The following is a 19,546-nucleotide window of genomic DNA, read 5'->3' as shown; positions in this document are numbered from 1 at the left end:
TCTTAAAATGCCTCCCAGTCCATCTAACCAGTGTGGCATTCAGGAAGCCTGGCCTGTCTCTATCCTCTTGGAGCCTCCCCACCTCCTCTTTTCTCTCTTCTTTGTCTCTCTCATGCAGAGCAATGCTCTCCCTTCTCTAATATTTTGGTAACATCTGCCATATGATAGGCACATACCAACGTGTTCTTCTAAGCAGCGTTCCCTTCCCAAGAGAAATCTGGTTAATAAAATGATTAGCACCTCATTATCCATAAAGAATCATTTGCACAGGGTTTCCCCATCCACTATTTCCTTTGAACTCCAAAGCCACACTGTAGCAAGGATTGCAATCACAGCCACTTCACGTCGGGGAATCTGAGGCTCAAGGAATCGCCCAGGGTCACAACTTGCAGGTGGCTTGTAGTCAGGGCTTGAACCTGGCAGTGAATATGGCACAATACCATGCTGGGTGTGATTCTTCCTTCCTCAGAATGGGCATGTTCTAGGGGCACCTGGGTGGCCCCGTTGGTTGAGCGTCCGACTTCAGCTCAGGTCATGATCTCAGGGTTTGTGAGTTCGAGCCCCGCGTGAGGCTCTGTGCTGACAGCTCGGAGCCTGGAGCCTGCTTCGGATTCTGTGCCTCCCTCTCTATCTGCTCCTCCACTGCTCATGCTCTGTATCTCTCTATCTCTCAAAAATAAATAAACATTAAAAATAATTAAAAAGAAAAAAGAATGGGTATGTTCTAGTCTGTCTCCTAGAGGGCTGCTCTCTGCCATTCAGTTAGTGTCTAGACCGAGGACTCATAGTGAGTGGGTAGATTCCTGAGCTGGACGGATACCAGGTACTGGATGAGGAGTTAGGAGACACTGATTTCTTTCCTAGCTTGCTGTACAGCCTTGGGCAAGAAGAGTAGAAAGGCAGGAAAGTATGATGTTATGAGCAAATGCTACGTTCCAGGCACCCCATGTGCTAGAAACTTGACATTAATTTGATTATTTCATATAGCCTTCACTACAGCTCTGTGAGATTAATAGCATTATTTTCATTTTATTTTTTATTTTTTTAAAAAAAATTTTTTTTCCAACGTTTTTATTTATTTTTGGGACAGAGAGAGACAGAGTATGAACGGGGGAGGGGCAGAGAGAGAGGGAGACACAGAATCGGAAACAGGCTCCAGGCTCTGAGCCATCAGCCCAGAGCCCGACGCAGGGCTCGAACTCACGGACCGCGAGATCGTGACCTGGCTGAAGTCGGACGCTCAACCGACTGCGCCACCCAGGCGCCCCTTCATTTTATTTTTTAAATTTTTTTTTTTTTTTCAACGTTTATTTATTTTTGGGACAGAGAGAGACAGAGCATGAACGGGGGAGGGGCAGAGAGAGAGGGAGACACAGAATCGGAAACAGGCTCCAGGCTCTGAGCCATCAGCCCAGAGCCCGACGCGGGGCTCGAACTCGCGGACCGCGAGATCGTGACCTGGCTGAAGTCGGACGCTTAACCGACTGCGCCACCCAGGCACCCCATATTTTTTAAATGTTTATTTACTTTTGAGAGAGAGAGAAAGAGACAGAGCACGAGTGGGGGAGGGGCAGAGAGAGGGAGTCACAGAATCTAAAGCAGGTTCCAGGCTCTGAGCTGTCAGCACAGAGCCTAACGTGGGGCTTGAACTCACGAGCCGTGAGACCGTGATCTGAACTGAAGTCCGATGCTCAACCGACAGAGCCACCCAGGCGCCCCTCATTATTTTCATTTTAAAGGCGTGGAGACTGAGGCTCACAGAGTTTGAGAAACTTGCACAGGGTCATCTAGGTGGTAAGTGATGGAGATGGGATTTGCACCTGTGTCTCTCTGATTCCCAATTCCACCTTCACTTCCCACACAACGTTGTCCCTCTGAGTCCCATTTTTAAAAATTTAAAAAAATTTTTTTTTATTTGGGGAGAAAGAGCACACATATGTGAGTGGGGAAGGGGCAGAAAGCGAGGGAGAGAGAGAATTCCAAGCTTGCTCCGCACTGCCAGCACAGGGCCCGATGGGGGCTCGAGCTCACCAACCGTGAAATCATGACCTGAGCCGAAATCCAGAGTCAGACCCTTAACCGACTGAGCCACCCAGGCGCCCCTGAGTCCCCGTTCTCTGAGGTGAAACACTGCATCTCAGCTCTCTGGTTCCCAGCTCACACTTCCATCAGTGGCTGGGTTATATGCTCCTCCTCTGGCAGGGGGCTCAGGGCTGGGAAACCTTCATGCCCGTTATCAATCTTCTCCCAAGTTCAGAGGTCAGAGTGAGGAGTTCTGATCACCGCAGCCCCCCCTCCTCCACCTCTAGGGTGGTGCCGCATTTCACTTGGGTCAGCAGCCACACATCTCCTCTTCTGCAGCATTCTTCGGAATGTGGGCTCCCACCCACAACTCATCCCTGGCCTGGGGCAGACTGTTCATTAAGGAGCAGGCGGGGAGGAGACGAACCAAGACGGCACAGAGATCCATCAAGGGGCTGAGCGGACAGGTGCACACACCTGTTTCTAGCCAGAGAAACTAGCGGACAGTGGGAACCTGCCTCATAGGAGAGGACTTTATCTGGAAAGGGGAGGAGAGGGGGGAAAAAAAAAGAAAAAAAAGAAAAAGAAAAAAAAAACGAGATCGGATCACTCTAATCACATGGCTCTAAATCACAGAGAAGAACCGTGGCTCAAACATCCAAGTGCTGGAGGACAGATTTCTACCTTGACTCCTGCTAATTTTCGTTGATTTATGTGGCTTGAAAGCATTTATTTTCTGCCTAGAAGCGGCCCGGATCCCTCTAAGAAGGCTCAGGACTCCCCTAAATGCTCTCACCGTGGAGAGGCAGGAGGCGGACGTGGGTTCCAGGACAAGGGCTGAGTTCCCTGTTTGGTTTCAGGCTGCCTGAGAGCCGGCGAGGCCTAAGGGGAGCCCCTGGCCTGCTGGAGCTACCTCCCCACTCCTGTCCCCAGAGCCCGCCTGCTTCTGGTCACAGCTCCTTGAGTTTAACACTCCTGGCAGATTAGCACGCTGGCTTTTATGTGCTAGGCCGTAATATTTGGTGAGCTGTGAGATGAGGTTGGAACTTTCGCAACTGGTACTTCCCCTCCGGCCTTGCCCTGCGATTCGGGCCAGTGGTGTGGCAAGGCGAGGTTGCCCCTCCTCCCCGCTCTGGCTCCCACCTGTGGCTGTTTGGCACCGAGGTCCTTCCTCCGTTGTCTCCTCTTCCCCATGATCCCATGTCTGCTGGACTCCCATACCTCTTGGCTTTTGAAAGGAGGTATTCAGCGCTCACATTCCAAGCCATCTGCTCAGTTCAACATGTTAAAGAGAATTCTGAGTCTGCCCAGGACCACATTCCGAAAGGGGAGGGGTGGGTGTCAGGAGGGAGGCTTTCTAAATGTCATAGGCTTTGAAAAAAATCTTGACTGATGATGACAAACTGGTGGGAAGCCAATGGGTCAGCCGGTGAGGGTCAAGTTTTCTCGGGGATTAGAAGCATAAGAAAGCAGTGCACAGGTTTTGAAAAGCCCACTTCCTCTACCGGCGGCTCATGACGAGTCATTTGGGCACCTCTGGTTTATTTCTCCAGCTCTGTGGTCCCTGAGCCCTCCCTGTCCCTTCACGTGGGCCGGGGTCAGAGTTCAGATTCCTGTGGATCCCTCCAGGCATCCTCAATCTACAGTTGTCTGATTTTCTGCTTCTTCTTTCCCCCCATTGGTCTTCGAATTGCAGCTGCTTTCCAGGAATAGAGTAGACTTTGTTCTTGCAGGAAGAGTATAAGAAAATGGAGCTGATTGGGGCGCATGGGTGACTCGGTTAAGCGTCCGGCTTCAGCTCAGGTCATGATCTCATGGTTCGTGGGTTTGAGCCCCACGTCAGGCTCTGTGCTGACAGCTCAGAACCTGGAGCCTGCTTCGGATTCTGTGTCTCCCTCTCTCTCTCTGCCCCTCTCTCGCTCATGCTCTGTCTCTCTCTCTCTCTCAAAAATAAATAAATGTTAAAAAAAAAAAAGAAAACGGAGTTTATTATTTTTTGGGGGGTTGTTTTGAGTAGAAATGGATGGAGGGTTTCTTAATAAAATTATTAGCAGAAGATGACTCTGAATGAGATGCAGACCCAAACTTCAAATAGAGCAGAAGCGGTGGAATCTTCTATTGTGTCTTTTAAAATGGAGAGTGTCTCTCACGTTTGGCATTATAGCCTAAACATAGCGGGGTGGATAAGAAAATGGACTCTTAAAGAACAAAAGGTGGGGGGGTTGCCTGGGTGGATCAGTCGGTTAAGCATCCGACTTCAGCTCAGGTCATGAACTCACGGTTCGTGGGTTCAAGCCCCGTGTGAGGCTCTGTGCTGACAGCTCAGAGCCTGGAGCCTGCTTCAGATTCTGTGTCTCCCTCTCTCTGCCCCTCCCCTGCGTGCACGCGCGCTCTCTCTCTCTCAATGAGTAAACATTAAAAATTAAAAAAAAAAGAAAGAAAGAAAATGGACTCCTGAGGGACACTCAGTGCAAAGAAGTAATTCCTCAAGATGAAAGATTAAACTTTATAATAAAGATCGCCAAATGCAACATCTCAACACGGTAGAAGTTTATGTTTTTTCTCACAGAACAGCCTGAGCTCCAGGTTGGCAGGGGATTCTCCTCCATGTTGTCATCGGGGACCCAGGTTCCTTCTGCCTTGCTTTCCCACCACCCCCCATGGTGGCCTTTATCTGCCTGGTCCAAGCTGGATGGAGGGTACACTCGTGTTCTGGGTCTCAGGAAGGATTAAAAGTGTAGAAGAGGCACACTCATTTCTTAAGGACCCAGCTCCTAATTGGCCCACATCACTTTTGCTTTCATTCCATTACCGAGAACTTAGTCATCTAGCCATCGTAAACGCAAGGGAGTCTGGGAAACAGATACATATGAGCAGCCATATGTTCAACAGTTCAATTATTACAGAAGAAGGAAAGAATGGATTTTTGGATAGCGTCACCACATAAACCTGGATGTGCCCCAAACGCCACTAAATAGAGGATCTTTGTTTATTATAAGCAATTAAGTCAGAGAGTTTTTGTTAAAGCACGAAATAGGAAAATGCAATTTATAGAAGACATAAAGCCCACAGGGTCCTTTCAAGCAATGGAGCACGTCCCAAGGGCTTGAGAAGAAATGTATTTCATTTGTTATTCCTAATGGGGGATTTGGGGCGGTCAGGAGCAGACAAAAGTGACTGATGCCCTGAATGTTGCTCATAAAATGCTGTTTAAAAATTTTTTTAGTGTTTATTTATTTTTGAGAGAGAGAGAGAGAGAGAGACAGAGTGTGAGTGGGAGAGGGGCAGAGAGAGGAGACACAGAATTCAAAGCAGTCTCCAGGCTTCCCACTGTCAGCACAGAGCCCAACGCAGGGCTCGAACTCACAGACTGCGAGATCATGACCTGAGCCGAAGTAAGACGCTTAACCAACTGAGCCACCCAGGGGCCCCAAAAGTCTTTATATTTAAATATGCTTGAATATGACTTACATTTTACAAGGATCATTTATACACATTATCTGATTGAATGCTGAAAACATTCCTGATTCAGGAAAGCAAGGCTCAGAAAGGTGAAAGATCTTGCACAAAGTCACGTAACCCATAAGCTGCAAAGGTAAGATTAGAACCCAAGTCTTTAAGCTCAAGTCCAGTACCTTTTACACAAAATGTCATTTTATACCCCAGGAGGGTGACTAGTTGGACATCCTGTGGGGGAATCAGGGCTTGATTTAAAAAAAAAATTTTTTTTTAATGTTTATTTATTTTTGAGAGAGAGAGAGAGCACATGCGCACGAGAGAGGGAGGGGCAGAGAGAGAGGGAGACACAGAACCCGAAGCAGGCTCCAGGCTCCAAGCTGTCAGCACAGAGCCCGACGCGGGGCTCAAACTCATGAACCGTGAGATCATGACCTGAGCCAAAGGTGGACGCTTAATGGACTGAGCCACCCAGGCGCCCCAGGGCTTTACTTTTTTACGAGACTTGACTTTTTCAGTCTCCGTGTGAGTTAGATGCCATTTTTAAGATATCAAGAGTCATCTGAACAACAATAATACTAATTACTACTTGCTGACCACCTACTATGTGCCAGGCTCTGAGGTGAGCACATGACATATATATCTTACCGACTCCTCATAATGACCCCGCAAGGTAGATATTGTTATTTTGTTATCCCTATTATAGAGGAGAAAGCTGAGGAGGCTGGGTGATTTTCCCCAAACACACGGCAAATAAGCGGTTGAGGCAGGATGTGAATCCAAGGCAATCCATATCTTTTCTCTCTGTGCCACTTTAGAAGATGAAGGGTATTTGCTGCTTGCTTAGGCCTTGGGAAAGACACACAGGCAGTACTTGGTAATCTCAAGCCCGAGGCAGACCAGATTCCTTAAGCTTATCCCAAACTCCTGACCCCCCCCCCCTTTGGATATCCTAGGAATTGATCCTGGGATTAGGTCTTTACTGGCCATAACCCCCAAACACCCTTGTCCCTTGAGCTCCTAGATATTTATGGTGTCTGAACCGGAAGTAATCAAAGTTCCTCCGGTTCAAAACGTCCCTTTTACAGATGGTGAAACTGAGGCCTAGAAAAATAAACCAATAATGTGCCAGAGGTGTTGGGACCAATTCCTGGCCCTTGATGACCCCCCCCCCCCCGGACTGAGAACGGCCCCACCTGCCACCTGTCCGAGCCTCCTTCAAGTGAGTACACTGAGGGGCAGAACTCAGCTGGCTTCACGCTGTCACAGCTAGAACGGTCCCTTCTTCCCTTCCCTTCCCATCCAGCCGGGCCAGCTTGCAGTTTTTCCAAGGCAGGGCCAGCCTGTCCTGAGCTGCAAGATGTATTAATCAATTTGATGAGGATGTTAAAGCTTTCTCTTTGCAACTAATTATGGCCTGATTTATAGGCCTGGCCTTGGTTTGATAGAGCTCTCCTCATGACAGGGATGAATGCGGACCCCTTCATCTCTTCCATTTCTCTCCCTTCCTCCCTCCCTCCCTCCCCCCCTCCCTCCCACGTCTCCTGCCTCCTGCCTCTGCTCTTGGTTCCCACAGGAACACCCTAATGACATGTTGACAAGCTGGTGAAGCATCGTTCCCTCTCTGTTGCGTCTGCCTCTGACACCACCATCCCTCCTGTATTCTCTGACATGGGCAGATGGACGCCTTGGCTGGCTCCAACCACCAGCGGGTGCTGGCCTAGAGGCTGTATACACCCCTTTCTTCTGGAAACAGAATAATAAAATTACCGTGGGCTGACACCGCACCTTCCTTCCCAAACAACTCAAGAGCTTGTTGAAATGAACCTCACCCTCGGTTGAATTGGAGAGGGATGGAGGGTTTCAGGTGAGTTCCATTCTGGTTATTCTACACAAGGGCAAACTAAGGCAGGGCGACGAACTTGCCCGTGATTCCGCACATAGTAGAACAACAAAGGGGTGAACAATCGGTGTCCTGGCTTCCAGCTCCGAGATCTTCCCATTGCTCGGGTCCTTGAGTCATCCTGCTGTGCTGTTCTTGAAACCCTTGCCTTCAGGTGGGCTTCCTCGTACCTGTGACAATGTGGCAGAAGGGGAGCCCTGCCATGTATATTGGTTTCCTGACCTTAGGCATGAAGGTCTTTGTGTCTGCACTACGCAAATGACGTATGCAATAAAATGTAAATGGAGTCTCGGCACAGAGTATATATGCTGGTGCAGGTGGACGTATGGGCTGTTTCCAGCTGTCTTTATCATTATGTCACACATAGAGATGAGGAACAACCCCAAATAGTGACCTTCCTTAGACACGAAGGCTCTTAAGAAGTCACTCTCCACAGACACAGTGGGGTTCTATGGGGAGCTTCCCAGTGTGGGGCATCTCCTTGTATTCTGTTCCCCAAGAAATACAGCCACTTCCCAATAATGCCAATAATGCCAGAGGAAAGACACTAAATTCATGACATGATATTTCCACAATGCATCTGTAGCAAGGTACTAACCCTAACCATAACCAACGTACAAATCTTCACCTGAACCTGAACCTGAACCTGAGCCTTCACCTCACTCCTGACCCTAAATCTAAACATCTTCCCAACCCTCTCGACTAACCCCAATCTAAACACAAACCCAACTCTAAAATCTAAAACAACCTGACTCCAGACCAGAATCCTAACATTAACCCTAACCCTGATGTTAACTCAGGGGTTCTCAACCAAGGGAGACTCCCACTGTTGCCACGCCAACCCCCACGCCCAAGGAAGCATTTTACGATGTCCGGAGATATTTTTGGTTCCTAGGATGTAGCAGGTACTATAAGAATCTAGTGGGTTGAGGCCAGGGTTGCTTCTGAACATCCTAAAAATGACAGGGTGGCCCCCATGATGGAATTATCCAGCTTCAAATGGCTGTAGTGCCTGGACTGAGAAACATTGCCCTAACCTTGACCTAACCCTAATTCTAAATTAAATGAATACTGATCCTTGTTTTATTTTTATTTCTTTTTAATTTTTTTTTTTAAATTTTTTTTCAACGTTTTTTATTTTATTTTTTGGGACAGAGAGAGACAGAGCATGAACGGGGGAGGGGCAGAGAGAGAGGGAGACACAGAATCGGAAACAGGCTCCAGGCTCCGAGCCATCAGCCCAGAGCCCGACGCGGGGCTCGAACTCACGGACCGCGAGATCGTGACCTGGCTGAAGTCGGACGCCTAACCGACTGCGCCACCCAGGCGCCCCAACTTTTTAATTTTTTAGAAATGTTTTTATTTATTTTTGAGAGACAGAGCACACGCTGGGGACAGGCAGAGAGAGGGAGACACAGAACACAAAGCTGTCAGCACAAAGCCCAATGAGGGCTTTGTGAGATCATGACCTGAGCTGAAGTCGGACGCTTAACCGACTGAGCCAAAAATAGGTGCCCCTATTTTATTTTTTCTTTATGTTTTTTAATTTATTTTTGAGAGAAAGAGAGAGAGAACAAGCAGGGATGGGGCAGACAGAGGGGGCTACAGGAGATCCCAAGCGGGCTCCACACTGACAGCAGCAAGCCCCATATGGGGCTCAAACTCACAAACTATAACTTCATGACCGAGCCGAAGTCAGATACTCAATCAGCTGAGTCACCCAGGCACCCTTATTTTTATTTTCTAAAGGCAATCTCTACACCCATCATGGGGCTCAAACTTACAACCCCGAGATCAAGAGTCACACGCTATCTACTGACTGAATCAACCAGGTGCCCCAGACCCTAACTTTAAATATAACTTTAACCTAATTTCCCACCCCTAACTCTAAACTAAACGTATACCCAAACTCAGAATCTAATCCTAACTGAAACCCCAACTCTAACCCTAATCCTCTCCTGGACCCTAATTATAAATCAAACCCAATCGGAGCTCAACCCTAACAATAGACAGATGGGAAAGGTTTGCTAGGATGAGACGGGTGATGCCAGAGTCTGATCCTACTGCTTTTTCCCTTGGTTTTTCTTCACAATCAACACTAGATTGTTCAGACCTTTCTGGATTATGCAGGTCCTCTATTTCTCCTGACCCGGTATAGCACCGCTCATCAGCCCCTCTCCCCAGATGACAGGGTATTAAAGGAGATGAAATTCAGACTCAGTTTAGCCCTTAGCTGCTTATCAATATACCTCAGAGGACACTGGTAGAGAAGGGTAATTTAAAAAAAAATCGTGGGGCGCCTGGGTGGCGCAGCCGGTTAAGCGTCTGGCTTCAGCCAGGTCACGATCTCGCGGTCCGTGAGTTCGAGCCCCGCGTCAGGCTCTGGGCTGATGGCTCGGAGCCTGGAGCCTGTTTCCGATTCTGTGTCTCCCTCTCTCTCTGCCCCTCCCCCGTTCATGCTCTGTCTCTCTCTGTCCCAAAAAAAAAATAAATAAAAACATTGAAAAAAAAAATAAAAAAAATTTAAAAAAAAAATCGTGTGTGTGTGTGTGTGTGTGTGATTTTGGAGGAAGTAAATCCTCAACGTGATGCTATTTAGGTGGAATTTTCTCTTTTTTCCCCTAATATTCTTTTAAATTAAGAAGAAGTTTAAATCTGCTCCCCTACTTTATCTTTAACATATCTTAGAGGTCGATAAGTCAGACAATATTATCCTCACCTGATAAATAAGACACGAAGGCACAGAGACGTTAAAGGCTTTGCCCAAAACCACACAGCAAGGTAGCAGAAGAGCCTCGCCAGATGGTTTGATTCATAATCTATTTTCCACTCTTTTACCCTGCCTGTGATCTCAGTTACTATTATCTCCCATTTCCCTCCAGTCAGTGCCGATACCCAGGAATCCTCAGCATATTTTTAGAATTTGGAATGACATCAGGAGTGAATTCAGGGTTTGAGAAAAGGAAGCGGAACCAGTCACGAGTGTGGAATGAGAAGGATAAATTCAAATGCCCAAGTTCTCAATCACATAGACTTTTTTTTTTATTTTAATATTTTTTTGGGGGGTGCCTGGGTGGCTCAGTCAGTTAAGCGTCTGACCTCGGCTCAGGTCATGATCTCACAGTTTGTGAGTTCGAGCCCCGCATCGGGCTCTGGGCTGACAGCTTAGAGCCTGGAGACTGCTTTGAATTCTGTGTCTCCCTCTCTCTCTGCTCCTCCCCCGCTCATGCTCTGTCTCTCTCTCTCCTTCAAAAATAAATAAAAACATTTTAAAAATAAATTAATTAATTAAATTGTTTTTAAAAGATTTTTTTTGTGTGTTTTTAAGTAATCTCCATACCTCACGCGGGGCTCGAACTCACAACCCTTAAATCAAGAGTTGCATGCTCCACCGACTGAGCCAGCCAGGCATCCCTCAATCGCAAACACTTTTAAAAGTTCCGGTCCTTGGGGCACGCCTAGGTGGCTCAGTCAGTTAAGCATCTGACTTCCGCTCAGGTCATGATCTCGAGGTTCGTGAGTTCAAGCCCTGCATTGGGCTCTGTGCCGGTAGCTCAGAGCCTGAAGCCCACTTCAGAGCCTGTCTCCCTCTCTCTCTGCCCCTCCCCCTCTCACGCTCTATCTCTGTCTCTCTCTCTCAAAAACATTAAAAAAAAAAGTCCCTGTCTAGTCCCTGTCCTTGGGGCACCTCCTGGCTCAGCCAGTAGAACATACGACTCTTGATCTTAAGGTGGTGAGTTCTGGCCCCACGTTGGAGGTAGAGATTACTAAAACGAAAACAAAAAGCTTCCGGTCCTGGAATGAGGTGGGGGTGGAAGGTGGGGTGGAAGGTGGAGAGAAGGTAACCAGGTAGTGGGGCCAGGTAAAAGCCCTGGAGTATGGCACTGGATGTCGGGTTGAAGGGCTGACAGTGGACATTAGAGGCACCGGTCCAGAGCCTCGGGAAGAACTCAGTACTGTCCCGATTTCCCTACATCTTATAGAAGGTCAATGCCTCCTGCCAGGACTGTCCCATTCACATGCAACTTGGAGCATTACATTTAGCACCCACGAGCATTACAGAGGCTTGTGACAGAGCTGAGTTACAGAGGCTTGTGACAGAGCTGAGTTACGCAGGCAGGCATTAAAAAAAGACAGCAGTGTGCTGACGTAGCTGAGTTGTTGGGAGGGGCCTGAGCGGGCACTTCAAGGACCAAGATCGTCTAAGCCACAGGGAAAATGGTGGAAAATTCACCCTCACCATTGCCAGAAAGAGTGACTAATGGCTTTGCTCTTTTCTTAAGCTCCCAATTTGACTTTATTCTTGAATCTTGGCTAAACTCCTTAGGCTGTACCTCTGGGCCCCAACAACATTGGGCAGAGGCCTTGCCTGCCTACCTCCTCATTAGTCTAGTAATCAATTATGTACCCTTATTTGGAATAAACATGATGAGTCCTCTCCACTCAATTCCATTCATACAATCACAGATAACTATGCTAAAAAATCAACAGCAGAAGAAATTCCAAAAAGAGGCCATCCCAGCACTAAGAGACATTCCTACGAGTGAAACAAACCAAATGTTCTTTCTTGCAGCCCAAGAACTTTATGCCAAAAAAGAAATTGTATATACTAACCCCAAGCGCCTATCATAAGTTTTTGACGTAATAATTTTGACCATCATTTTGACTATCGATACCGGAACATAAGAAAAAGTAAGTTGAACTTCTCTTAGATTAAGTTCCATTAATATTATAAATGTTCTCGAATGTAGTTATTAATGGACAGAATAAATAAAATCCTGCATTACCAGTAAAAAGGGAAAGAAAGCAAGCAGTGAACTGTTTAAGGGGAAGGATGAGTGGGAGCTCAGAACAAAAAAGGCTAGAGAAGGAGCTAGCTGGGAAGTCATAGGGTTAGTGACACATGAAGCCCTAAAATGTTGGAAAAAAACAGACATTTACAGATCAACTGTAGAGGAAAGTGCACTGGGCCAGGGCCAGAAAATGTATGTTTGAATTTCATCTTCAATGCAGACTTTAGATGTGTCATTTCCCACAATTTTTCCATCTGGAAATTAAGAGGGTTAGACCAGAACTTAAAGTCCCTCCCAAGGTTGACATTCTAGAATTCCTGACTCCCCCAGTCAAAACCACCCTGTGCAAGTCTTTTTCTAGTCCTAGCTCCCCTCTGCGTGACTGAACCAGCCCGGCCCTCCCCACCGGGCATTTGTTTGCATGTCACGTTGCATTTGTGTTCTGGTGGGTAGAAGTCTCTGGTTTCTCCTTCAAGACACAAGCCTCTGAAAGACGAAACTGTCTGGAACTCCCAGCTCTTGGAGCCTCCGCTATAGTGCTTTGCTGGCCTAAGAGGCTCTGTGAGGTCCCCAGGCAGGGATGTCTGTCCTATCACGTGGCCTCCTCTGTGTCCCCGAAGCCGCCCCTGCCCTGTCCCCAGGACCCAGGGCCCGGCTGGCCAAGAGCAGAGCATGTCGGGAGCCCTCCACAACTGCACATTAATCCTCCTGGAGTTGGAGGCCCCAGCACCCCAAGGAGCTGATGTTTCTTGATGAGGAGCCTGGCTGCATTGAGTAGATGAAAAGCTGTCTTCGCAGTGGAGTGAATTCCCTCAGACCCAAAGCAGCTGCTCCTCAAAGTCTCCAAAAACACAAAGTCCTCATGAATAAATATTAGGGGACGAAATGAGGTTTCCCAAGAACAAAAGCAGAGTTGAAGAAGTTACTGAAAGAAGCTGGGATCTTTCATCTCACAAAATATGTCGCTTACGTGTCGCCCCAGACTCTCCTTGCCAACCCCCCTCCCGTTCCACTGATCTGGAGCCACATCCTGCTTCTCCCTCACATGGAAACAGGCAGCACCTAGGAGATCATCTGCTCAGACTTTCCTTCAGAGGAGAAGAGAAACCGCAAACAGCTGCCCCATGAGCCGTCCTGCCAAATTCCAGCTCAGACCGGGGGATCTCGATGACCTCATCGGTATCTGAGCTGGAACTCACTTCTCCGGGGACAGGGGGGCTGCCAGCACCCGTGCAGAGTCCCTGGCAGAAGAAGAGGCGCCATGGTGGGTTCACGTCTGTGCCATACTGGGAGAGGTGGGCCAAGATCTGCACCCAAGGACTGAGCCCTGGGCCAGGCCCTGCTTTGCCAGTTGGCAGCTTGGGGTGAATCCCTCCACCCCACCATGTCTGCCCTGCTCCTTCCAATCAAAAGAGAGCCCAAGTTAGAGCCTCAGTCTCTCTCATCTGGATGCCAACAGAAATGCAAATACCCTTGGGAGAAAATGTGTCTCTGCACTGATGGATTTATCAGAGCCTGTCCAGAACAGTTTTGCTGATCGCTTCTCGGCCTTTCGGCTAAGATCAAGTGCAGAACAGTTTTGCTGAAACAGAAGGTGTGAGAGAGAAGGAGGACCGATAGAGTCAAGGGGTCCAAAGGTTCAAATCTCCTGCAAGGCCAAGGCCAGAGGAGGAGCCTTAGAACTCATGTTAGAACAAACCCTTCATGCCGCAGCTGGGGAAACCAAGGCCCAGAGAAGGAGACCATCTTTCCCGGCGTCTCATGGCAAGTCAGTAGCAGAAGCTAGATCTCCAGGCTCCAGACTCAGCCCTGCGCCAGCTGCAGACAAGGAGAGCCCAAGGCCTGAAAGCCAAACCTCGCCTGCTTCCCGGGTTTGCCAGCTGACCGCTCCCACGACTCTGCCTCCGGAATACTTGGTTCCCCCCCCCCACCCCCCCGGAGTGACCTCTGGTCTCAGCCCTGAGCCCCCGCAAAGCAGCATGAGCCGGCAGAAAGGGGTTGGGTGAAATGGAAGACTGGGGCAGAGATCTTCCTGAAGAAAGACCTAGGGAAGTCTGCATCTTTAACTGCATCAGACTCTAATTGTTGTTAAATCTTGGGGTGCCTCAGTGGCTCAGTCGGTTAAGCGTCCGACTTCGGCTCAGGTCATGATCTCACGGTCCGTGAGTTCAAGACCCGCGTCAGGCTCTGTGCTGACAGTGGGGAGCCTGGAGCCTGCTTCGGATTCTGTGTCTCCCTCTCTCTCCTTCCCTCCTGCCCCTGCCCCCCGTGCTCTCTCTCTCTCTCTTTCTCAAAACTGAATAAACATTAAAAAAGAATTAAAAAAAAAAAAGATCTTAAATCTTGACTCGGAGTGGGGCTCGTGGCTAGTACTTGTCTTTCTGGCCCCAAATGCGCCCTCCAGAATAGTAAGGCTGTTATCTTTGGATGCAAAGATCGACATGCTAATAAATTATTCCTCGTCTGGACTCTTCGAATGATGCATTCCTTTCCCTCCTACCTGATAGTTGTTTTTGCGGTGGAAAAGAGTGGGACCTTAGAATCAGACCTAGGGTATATGGGTTAAACTTCAAAAATTATTTTTAACTGCGGTAAAATGTGCATAACAAAATTCACCGTCATTTTTAAGGGTGCAGGTCAGTACATTCACGTTGCTGTGCAGCCAATCTCTGGGACTCTTTTCATCTTGAAAAACCGAAACTCTATACCCATGAAACCACCGACCCCCACTCTGCCCTCCTCCCAACCCCCGGCAGCCATCATTCCACTTCCGTCTCTTATGAACTCGATGACTTTGGGTATCTCACATAAGGGCAACCGCACAGAATTGGTCTTTTTGTGACTGGCTTATTTCACTTAGCATCATGTCCTTAAGGTTCATCGGAGTTGTAGCACGGGAAATGCAGAATTTCCTTTTTAAGGCTGAGTGAGACTCCGTGGATGCACACACCACATTTTGTTTATTCATTTGATCTGTTGATGTGCACCTAAGTTGCCTGCACCTTTAATAATGCTGCCGTGCACAAGGGCGTGCTTTTCAGTTCTCTTGGGTATATACCCACAAGTGGAATTGTTGCTTCACAGGGTAATTCTATTTTACATTTTTCTATTTTAAATTTAACTGCTATCTGATTGGCTTAAACTGTTGGGGCCTTTAGTTTGAGTATTGCAAAAACCATGTGCATAAAGCTCTTGGCTTGAGGCTCGGTACATGGTAGGAATTTAAGAAATGGTTGCCCCTCCCCCACCATGAACTCTTGAGAAAAGGGCTGTGTTTTGTTTCTGTCCCCTAAGCATGTAGCATGGTGCCACACATATACAGCAGGTGTTCAATATACGACTGTAAGCGAATGAATGAATAATGAATAGAATAATTTCTATACATTGTAAGCACCCAATAAATGTTGGTGGAATGAATGAATGCATGTAATATTTCCTATAAAAAACCCTCCTCCGTCTGCAGCCTACTACGTGAGAAAAGGAATCCGCTCACATCTCTAAAGTTCCTGGCAGAACAATGGAGAATCAGGTATCTGGCTGACTGCCGCTCATGCCAATGCTGATGAGAGCTCCTGCTTTCTGGGGCCCCTCCTTTTCCTTCACCCTTGGCAAGGGAATTCCACTGTGCAAGGTAGGTAAAGGTGGGGGCGCCTGGGTGGCTCAGTCGGTTAAGCGGCCAACTTGGGCCCAGGCCATGATCTCACAGTTTGTGAGTTCGAGCCCCGTGCCGGGCTCTATGATGACAGCTCAGAGCCTGGAACCTGCTTTGGATTCTGTGTCTCCCTCTCTCTCTGCTCCTCCCCTGCTCGCACTCTGTCTCTCTCTCTCTCTCTCTCTCTCAAAATAAATAAACATTAAAAAAAAAAAAAGGATGGGGCACCTGGGTGGCTCAGTCGGTTAAGCGTCTGACTTTGGCTCAGGTCATAATCTCACGGTTTGTGAGTTCGAGCCCCGCGTCGGGGTCTGTGCTGACAGCTCGGAGCCTGGAGCCTGCTTCAGATTCTGTGTCTCTCCATCTCTCAGCCCCTCCCCTCCTCATGCTCTGTGTCTCTCTGTCTCTCAATAATAAATAAACATTTAAAAAAATTAAAAAAAAAAAAAAAAGGAGGTAAGATGGATCTGCATGTGAAAATACGCAGAGCATTTCCAGGCTGCCCTGGGTTTGCCATGGTTTCTCTCTTCCTACCATATTCATACAACACATACCATGAACTCCGAGGTGGATTGCAAAACGGAGCCATCCAGTTCCAATACTGTTGGCCCATGCAACTCAGATGGTTTTTTTTTTTTTTAAGATTTCATTTTTAAGTAATCTCAACACCCCACGCGGGGCTCGCACTCACAACCCTGAGATCAAGAGTCACATACTCCACCGACCGAGCCAGCCAGGCGCCCCGCAACTCCGAGAATTTCAATCACCCGGCCCGAGTCCCACAGCAATGACCAGCCCTCACCTCTCAGCAGCCTCCCCACTCTGGTCAAGCTCCCTCCTTGACCCAGGAGGCTTATCTGCTCTTATGTTGGAGCCCAGGCCCTTTTTCCTCCCCACCAGTTTGGCTTCCACTTTTCTAAGCACTTCCCCCAATGCATCCAATGTAACTAACTACTCAGCTCCCTAGAACCTATTTATACTGCTTTCCTTCTGAAACGTCCTTTCCGTTCCCAGGTATATTGGTCAAAACTTGCCCACAGTGGTGACCGGAAACAGGACCAAAGGAAGGGAAACTCCCTTGCAGGTGCATACATTGAGGACTCATTTAGGGCCTCCACCCATAGGACCTGGCATACAGTAGGAGCTTAATAAATATATGTTAGGGGCGCCTGGGTGGCGCAGTCGGTTAAGCGTCCGACTTCAGCCAGGTCACGATCTCGCGGTCCGTGAGTTCGAGCCCCGCGTCGGGCTCTGGGCTGATGGCTCAGAGCCTGGAGCCTGTTTCCGATTCTGTGTCTCCCTCTCTCTCTGCCCCTCCCCCGTTCATGCTCTGTCTCTCTCTGTCCCAAAAATAAATAAACGTTGAAAAAAAAAATTTTTTTTTAATAATAAATAAATAAATAAATAAATATATGTAAAATGGATAAATACTGGTGTAATATATCATATTCCTATATGATTTTTTAGACTGTAAATTCCCCAAGTATGGGTTTAAGAACTAGGTCTCTCTTCTCAGATAGGAGGTCTCCTGACCCAGAGGCACTATCTATCTAACATACGTGAGGCTTCTGAGAGCAAATTCTTGCCACTTCTCCACGCTCCGTGAACCCCGAAACTTCACCAAACACCTTGCTAAATGATGACTTGGACCAGGGTTCCTCGGCCTTCATATTATTGACATTCTGGGCCAGAGAATTCTTTGATGTAGGGGGCCGTCCAGTACATCGTCATCCCCGGCCTCTACCCGCTAGATGCCAATAGCGACCCCCTCCCCATCGTGATAACCGAAAACCCTCCAAACAATACCAAAGATCTCCTGTGTTTGGGTGGGGGCGGGCCACAAAATCATTCCCACTCGAGAACCGCCAACCTAGACGGAGACAGAAAGAGAAGCAGTCGCTCTACGTTTCATTGCCTGGTGGGAACAGAAAGTATTTTTCTGGTAGAGGGAAAGTTGCATATTTATTCGATTAAGAACTGATGAGTAACGTACTTCCAACCCCAGGGGGTTTCTCAGCATTGAAACGGCGGGCCCTCCAGGTGAGATAATTCCTGCCCGGGACAAAATTTCCATGTCAGGTCATTGGGGTACAGAATGGAATGATAGGAGAAGGAAGTGGAGAAGGATGAGGACGTGCCCCAGAAGTTACCAGAAATGACAATTAAGTACTTATACTCCTCAGCTAGGACCAGCCAGGGCTCCAAACCTGGGGTCAAATACATAAGGGCCTGCTCCAGTTGGATCCTACTTGCTTGCAGAAACTGGCGCCCAGAGAGACTGAATGACTTTTCAGATATTGCACAGCACATGAAAGGGAAAAAAAAAAAAATCAGGGCTTGAACTCCTTTTGAAGTTAAGACATCTGAAAGTCAAGGGGATGGGGTACACCCTCAGCCGCCCAGGACCTGTTCTCTCGTCTGCTCTAATCTGACTCTGGAAACACAGACTAGACCAGGACGAGAGGGAAGAAGCGTCTACTGGTGATCTCTGCTGGGGGTAGGAATGGGGCGGGGGACCGGACAGTTCACAACACCAGGCCGTTTCCCAGGATGCTCTGGGTTGCTGGCTTCTGAGCCCACTATCTCACTTTCTTGTTGCTGCATGGAGATAAGCTATCGGCTTCTGCACAGGATCAACTGAGGAAGTCAGGAGGGAAGGGAGGCCTTGGCCGCTGGCAGGAAAAGGCTGGCAGAAAAAAGAAAAAAACAAAAAAAAAAAGCAAAGCAAAGTATCCTGGGGACAAAACTGCTGACTGGGCTAAGAAGGAGGGAAGAAGAGGCAGAGTTGAAGCAAAGGGGGAAAATGGGAGAGGGAAAAGGAGAGAAAGGCAGAGAGACCCACAAAAACTAAAATGACTCAGCAAAACAGAACATCAGGAGAGAGTTTTTCTCCTCTTTCTATTAAAATTTTCTCGGGGCGCCCAGGTGGCTCGGTTAGTTAAGCGTCCAACTCTTGGTTTGGGTTCAGGTCATGATCTCACAGTTTATGAGTTCGAGCCCTGCATCGGGCTCCACACTGAAAGCACGGAGCCTACTTGGGATTCTCTCTCTCTCTGCCCCTCCCCTGCTCGCTGTCTCTGTCTCTCTCAAAATAAATAAACTAAAAAAAAATGTTTTAAAAGATTTAAAACCAGGTTGCCTGAGTGGCTCAGTCAGTTAAGCATCTGACTTCAGCTCAGGTCATGATCTCGAAGTTGGTGAGTTCAAGCCCCACGTCGGGCTCTGTGCTGACAGCTCAGAGCCTGGAGCCTGCTTCGGATTCTGTGTCTCCCTCTCCCTCTGCTCCTCCCCTGCTTGTGCTCTGTCTTCTCTGTTTCTCAAAAATAAATGTTAAAAAAAAAAAGATTTAAAACTGTGTTTTCTCATCAGTTTGTAGTGTGCCCTTTTAAAATGTGCTTTCCTGCTGTCTTGCCTTCAAAGAGTTAATGCAAAGCAAATATTCCTAAAACTCATTTGTGATCCCATAGAGAATCAAGCCTTTAAGAGTGATTTACTGTGTGACTTCAGGAAACTCATTCAACTATTCTGAGGCTTTATGCTCCCCTCTTATTAAAAAAAAAAAAAAAGAAAAAGAAAAAGAAAAAAGAATGCAGAGATTACCCCAGCCAGCTATAAGGAGAGGCCTCGTGGTCTAACTCACTAGAAGTGCTAAAGAGCTGTTCTTTCATCTGGAACTACCTAGGGAGAGATTTTCTTACCAGGAGCTTTTACATCCTCATT

The 19,546-nt window shown here is 47.9% G+C and overlaps 1 pseudogene; it reads left to right on the top strand.

Moving 5' to 3' along the window:
- Positions 1-11,584: 11,584 nt before the first annotated feature.
- LOC112854047 (phosphatidylinositol N-acetylglucosaminyltransferase subunit P pseudogene) lies at positions 11,585-12,013 on the top strand (annotated as a pseudogene).
- The last annotated feature ends 7,533 nt before the right edge of the window (positions 12,014-19,546 follow it).

The sequence above is a fragment of the Puma concolor genome, chromosome E1 (assembly GCF_028749965.1).
Source record: "Puma concolor isolate L17-30 chromosome E1, mPumCon1.1.hap2, whole genome shotgun sequence".
NCBI lineage: Eukaryota > Metazoa > Chordata > Mammalia > Carnivora > Felidae > Puma > Puma concolor.
The sequence above is the reverse complement of the archived record's forward strand: the minus strand, read 5'-3'. Positions and strand labels throughout refer to the sequence as shown.